At 38.7% G+C, this 6,716-nt stretch overlaps 1 long non-coding RNA gene across 4 annotated transcripts; it reads right to left on the reverse strand.

Annotated features, from left to right (window-relative positions):
- Nucleotides 1-3,544: 3,544 nt before the first annotated feature.
- LOC121592158 lies at nucleotides 3,545-6,416 on the reverse strand. Of its 4 annotated transcripts, none has more exons than XR_006004649.1 (4): nucleotides 5,895-6,416; nucleotides 5,719-5,819; nucleotides 5,413-5,579; nucleotides 3,545-5,344 (listed from the first exon to the last, which is right to left on the reverse strand). It is a non-coding gene; the product is annotated as an uncharacterized LOC121592158 (long non-coding RNA). The 4 variants fall into 4 exon arrangements; XR_006004653.1 differs by having other exon boundaries at nucleotides 5,678-5,819; XR_006004652.1 differs by having other exon boundaries at nucleotides 5,660-5,819.
- Nucleotides 6,417-6,716: the final 300 nt, after the last annotated feature.

The following is a 6,716-nucleotide window of genomic DNA, read 5'->3' on the forward strand; positions in this document are numbered from 1 at the left end:
CACATTATTCACTTTTTTAGTTTTCTGTTCAAAATGGCATCTTAAAATCAAGATAAGTCACAAGCATTCAAACGCAAGAAAAGTTCCATCAGCTTCAGTGAAAAACTTAAAATTATCAAAATGCACGAAGGGGGAAAATGTTACGCCCACATCGCCAGAGACACCAATCGACCAGAATCAACAATTAGAACGATAATTAGATCAAAGGATCGGTTGCAAGAAACAATTAAAAACGCAACATTAGAATCTACTTTAATGACAAGAGCTCGGGAGGATAGCATAGTTGAAGTTGAGAAACTATTGTTGATATGGATAAATGATTTAACACAAAAACGCATACCCTTAAGCCTAAAAAACATTCAAGAAAAAGCATTATCTTTGTATAATGATATAAAAGGAGAAGAAACCAATGATCGCGAGGAATTTAAGGCTAGTAAAGGCTGGTTTGCATGGTTTAAGAAACGTGCAAATTTGCACAATGTTAAAATTTATGGTGAAGTTTCGAGTGCAGATGAAGAAGCCGCATACCGCTTCCCAGATAATTTTACAAATCTTATATCTGAAAAAGGGTATCTGCCGGAACAAATATTTAATGTAGATGAAACTTCATTGTTTTGGAAGAAAATGCCAGTGCGCAGCTACAGTAGTAAGCAGACGGAAGTAATGCCGGGATTCAAAGTGGCCAAAGATAGACTTACTATTATTTTAGGAGGAAATTTAGCTGAAGACATGAAATTAAAGCCTCCCGTAGTCTATCGTTGTCGCAAACCACGAGCAATCAAAAATATAAATTTGGATAGCCTGCCAGCAGTTTGGAAGTGTAATTCCAAAGCATGGGTGACTCGTTCAATTTTTACCGAATGGTTTAGTGAATATGTTATACCGGAAGTAAAAGCATATTGTGCAGAAAAAGACATTCTATTCAAAGTGGTGCTATTACTGGATAACGCCCCTGGGCATCCATGGATGGGCATCCATCCTGGGCAGATGACATGGAGCCAAACGTAGAGGTAATTTTTCTACCACCAAGAACAACAGCCTTAATACAACCAATGGATCAAGGAATCATTTATACGTTCAAATCATATTACCTGCGTCACGTGTTTAAGCATGCAATACAAAGCATGGAAGATCAGACAAATTTGTCTTTAATTGAATTTTGGAAACAATTTAACATATTAAATGCTGTAGAGCATATAGCCGAGGCGTGGCAGGAAGTAAAAACAGAGACAATGAGTTCTTGCTGGAAAAAATTATCCCTGTTTATTTTGATGACACATTCGAAACACGAAGTAATGATATGGTCGAGGAATGTGTTGAGTTGGCCAACCAATTAGAAATAGAAGTTAATTTAGATGAAATGAAGCAGCTTATCATAGAAGCGGCAGAGCCGTTGTCAAACGATGAGCTAATTAAATTAGAAACTTAAGAAGTTCTAGAAGAGTATTTAGAGAATGACGAAGAAAGTAGTGATGAGGAGACAGATAAAAAATCCTTTTAGACTAACAAGCTGGCAGAAGCTTTCAGCTTCAGCTACCTGAAACCGAAAAAATGGACGAAAACGAAGAGAGGTTCTCAAAAGTAAGTCGTAATATACGCAATGAGATGGCTGTTTATAAACAAATGTGTTAGACATGGGCAAATTGATTCTTTGCGACGATTCGAGCAAGCTGGCTCTTTTGCTTACTGCGAATCACGAGCGAGCGGTGATTCGTCCGCTCACGCTAGCCATATATTAGCAATTGGACAGGATATATAGGTAATATCTTTCGTGAGGTATTGCTAAATTAATGCAGATTGTTCTCGAATAATAGAGTATATAGTTAATGGTGAGAAAAGATCAATACACAAAATACACATATTTTACATCTTCGATGGGAGCACAACAACCACTAATGAGTTTTCATCTCATTAATTGTTCTTCCCATCTTTTCATCCGTGGCATCTGTTCATAAATGAAATAATGATCTTTTAGACAATGGCTATAATCAGGCAGGAAGACAAAACAAAATGTCACTCTGTGAACGAATGTTACAAAAATCATTATAATAGTGAGTATTTAAGCAATAAGGCAAAGCCGTCCTCCTGTATAAAAAAACATAGCGTGAGGCAATTAAAACCCTTTTTTATTACAAAACAACTTATATTATTTATCGTAATAACTGGTTTCCTACAGCGAACACAGCGAAACAATTCAGGTTAGGTGATAATTATTATAACCACTATAAATCCATTTTGTGTACGTCGAAATATACCTTGCTTTTTAAAATCAGCTGTTTATCAGCGGCTCTACAACCTAGCACGTTATCGCACTGTCTATCAAAAATATGTAGCGAGAAGATCAGGGTAGCTCGCGAGCGGCCTGGATGCTTAAAATCCATGCATAAAAAAACAGCCTAGCTCGCGAGCGCACTGCCTATCCAAAATCCATGCATAAAAAAACAGCCTAGCTCGCGAGCGCACTGCCTATCCAAAATCCATGCATAAAAAACAGCCTAGCTCGTGAGCGCCCTGCCCATCCAAAATACGTAGCGAGAAGATCAGGGTAGCTCATGAGCGACCTGTTGGTCCAAAATCCATTCATAAAAAACAGCCTAGCTCGCGAGCGCCAACATGCATAGTGAGAGGATTAAGCTAGCTCGCGAGCGCGCTGCCTGGACAAAATACGTAGTGAGAAGAAAAGGGGCGCTCGCGAGCTACCTTGTTCTTCTCAGTATGTATTTTGGATGGACAGCGCGCTCGCGAGCTAGGCTGTTTTTTTATGCATGGATTTTGGATAGGAAGTGCGCTCGCGAGCTACCCTGATCTTCTCGCAACGTATTTTGGATAAGCAGTGCGCTTGCAAGCCAGGCTGTTTTTCTCTGTGTGTTTTGCACATACGATGCGCTCGCGCTCTACGAAGTTTTATACGTGTGTTATGAATAGGCAGTGTGGGTCGACGACAGTTGCTTGTGATGTTTTTTTTTTAATGTTAATTTGAGCTTTAGTTTTACTTAACTACAATAAGAATGTTTACTGTTTTTACAAGCAGCTATTTACATAAGTCCGACAGTATTATAAATTTTTATTTATTTTTGTCTCAGGGCAACTAGTTTCAAACGAGTTTTTTTTAATATTTTTTTATGCGAGCGGGCGAATCATATTTTTCTGGAATGAAGAACGGCGAGCGGCCGCTCACTAATGGGAGCGAGCGAACCTTATGATTCCCGCTCTTCTTGCCCATGTCTAAAATGTATCCTATAACAAATTTTATAAAAAGGTTCTCATTTTCAATCTCTCACTATAGAGCGTTACTTTTTCACTCCATAGTGAGACGATGGTGGTTAGTGAGTTGATGTTAGGTGCGGATAGCTTGGATGATTTTTGTACCGTGTTTGTTTTCTTGCACACTTTGCACCGACATTGCGATTCATCGATGTAGGCGTTGGACGAAAATCGACAACCATGTTTACCTCAAACAAACATACGAATAATAATATGTTGTGTAATATTTATGAAGTGATCTGAATAGTTTATAGATTAAATAAGTACAAGTAAGCTTAAAATTAATTGCAGCAGCTTCCATGGTATGTTGGTACGGGTAACCAGTGGATCACACATCGCTGCCAGACTGATATCGTTATTGACCGCATGGTGTACTGTTGATGTCTGGATTTCTGCGGGACGACACCAAAATATCCAGGACCCTACAGGAAGCAGTTTCATTTGGAATGCTCAACATCTGCGTCACCTATTTTCCCTTATATTGTCGGAGGGAATGTCCCCGAATCCTCTTTTATTGTAGGACGCAAACGTGAACCGAATTTCTGAAAGTCTGCGAAATCAGAGCCGGTGCACCGTTCACACTCCGAGCAGAATCGGCTGCTTGACAGCTCAAGCGCCTCGAAGTGCTGCGACTCATTGATCAGCACCTGAGCGAAATAGCGCCGCAGAAGACGCTGACGATGTTTCCGAGTTTGCCGCAGTTATCCGACTTTATGCAGATAGGACCAGACCTGCTACAATGCGCCTTATCCGTTGCCGAAATATTTTCCCTAGTGGACGCGGAGCTGGACAACATATTAGTATACGTGAACCGTTTGAACAACGAATAATGAATTACGATGTAATTACCGCAACAGTGGATAGTTACGGTTTAACAGAACAATCCAGCCGAGAGGATAAACATGGACAGAACTTTTTCTTTGACAGAACTTTGGTAGCACCGGGAAGCCGTTTCTGTTCGAAACTATTATTGCGTAAACGGGATGCTAATAATAGGCTCTCGAGGGCCGCATGTGGCCCGTGGGCCGTAGTTTGGAGACCCCTGCTATAGAAGATCGCGCCCTCGATCACGCCCTGCAGGACGTTATAGGTGCTGGTATGTGGCGACTTTCGACAGATACTGCCAATCGTTTTGTTTGGTACCAATATCCAGGTCCTGCAGCAGTGCATCCGGCGGAGCATGCTGGGGGGCAAATTTAGGGTATTGTGTTTGTGAAGGATCAAATCCTATACACTGCAATGTTTGTTATAAATAATATTAGCACACGAAAAAATCTTTTACAGAGGATACAGAGGATTACACAGGACAAAGGAATGACAAAATGATTATTTGAAGTGCAATTCTTATATCGTTGAAAAGACGTATATGTCCCAATAAACGTTGCGTTGCCCTGTAAGCGGGCCATTTTAACTAGTAAAGACAACATAAGCTCGACAAAACAACTTACTATGGACAGTTTCATTAAGAAAAATATTCATTAAGTAAAACAATATAAATATGGTACAACCAATGAATTATTGAAATTTGAAAAAAATAAATAAATATATTGAATTAAATTTGAACATCATAGCCGCTATCTGTGTCTTATGTGTCTTTTAAAAATATTGCTGTCTAAAATCCCTGAGTCCCTAATTAGTAAAACTCACTTAAACATTTCTTTAGTCCTTCGATTTTCGATTGCAACCGTTGTAAACTACATAAGGAAGAAGCTGTCCATCAGCACAAATTCATCAAAGGGTAAATCTTTCAAAAACTACTTCTTGATAATCTCCTTATCGTACCTTGTAACGAAGACTTCTACACCGATAAACAAGTACGTCTGCACTATCACCAAACATATGATCATATTGTGAGATGATTACTTTAAAACGATATGAAAAAATGTTACAAATTTCTAACCATTAAGATCGATTTTATACGATTTTCTATTTGACAAGCAACGGAGTTACATTCGCTGTCAAAGACATTGAAAAAAGTGGCCAGCAACTTCCATTCGCATAGCGATCTTATAATCGTGCGACTATAGTGCACAACTCCAATCCGCAGTTACACATCCGGCAAGACTTTTATTGTATGCAACTGAAAACGGTAAAACAAAAAAAAATGTGAGGAGGAAAGATTGAAAAAAAAATCACAATGTCACTCACCAATGTGTAACTAATGGCTCATGTGTATTGCTATGCAACATCCCATGGTCATTTTTGTATGACATTCGATCGCTTCTTTAGTAACCCGCATAGCAATACAATTTGGTTCGAGGTGGTTCGAGAAACTCCACAAATTAACCATCCACAGACCTAACTCTTCTATGCTTCTGCAAAAGGTACCAAAATGAAACAAAACAGGTCATGTAACGAACTGTGTGAACACTTTTGATTAATAGATGTCAGTTACTTAGAAACAGTGAAATACATTTAAGGGCATAACGCTTCAGATAAAATAACGTAAGACACCTGACAAGGTAAATGATGCGCTTTCGGAAGATCCGAAAGTTTTGGGGCATAAACCTCAGATCGGCCAGCAACTGCCTACAGAACCATTCGTTACAGATAACCTAAAAATATGAAATAAAATAAATTAGTTACACGGCACAATGCTTAATATGGCGGTAAGGATATTGATGTTATACCCCCTTCTAGTTGTGGCTTTGCTAGCAATAAGAATGTTTTTTGTGCGATTGCGGAAGAGCCTTCGCCTCTTTTTAGCTGTCAGTTCATTTTAAGTTTCTACGTTTTCTATAACAACATTTTCTGTCTCGATAGCATAGTATGTCCGAGTTCTTTTCTCTATATTTCCTATTGGGCGATGTCTGGACTCATGTTGAATCATATCGCACACATCACATATCTAGTGTATCAATCTGGAAGACACAAATATGCTTTTTTGTTTGTTTGTATTCCCGTCCAGACCTAATCACAACGAGCGATAAGATCGCATATGAAACCACTTCTCCAACGGCAATAGCAATAATACCAACACGGAAAGCACTCTAAGCACACATAATAAGCACACAACAACAATATCACTGCTAAAATTGAATAATTGCAACAATAGAACTATACCCTGCATCATTGAAACAAAATTGTCCACAAAGGTGCATAAAGTTAATGAGAATTAGAAAACACACTTGTTATCAAAGTCTTTTGCGCCATGTCTACATTATTTGGTAAAAGTAAGGCTCAGCCCTCTACGTTACGCTAGCGTTACGCGTAACGCCTGTTTATCTCAAACCCAAGCAGCATTTTTTGAACACCTGTTTTAACCGTCGTGGATGAGCAAATCGATAGATATTAATGTCTAATGATCTAAACCTTCAGCAATCATTCGTAAGGTTTAGATTCATTGATAATTCATTAGAATAAAAAAGTAATTATATGACTTGTACCTTACTACTTATGATATCCATTAGTGTTATAGCAACTTTAAAAATATTGCTTAGCCACCTATTGGA

The sequence above is a fragment of the Anopheles merus genome, chromosome X (assembly GCF_017562075.2).
Source record: "Anopheles merus strain MAF chromosome X, AmerM5.1, whole genome shotgun sequence".
Classification (NCBI taxonomy): Eukaryota; Metazoa; Arthropoda; class Insecta; order Diptera; family Culicidae; genus Anopheles; species Anopheles merus.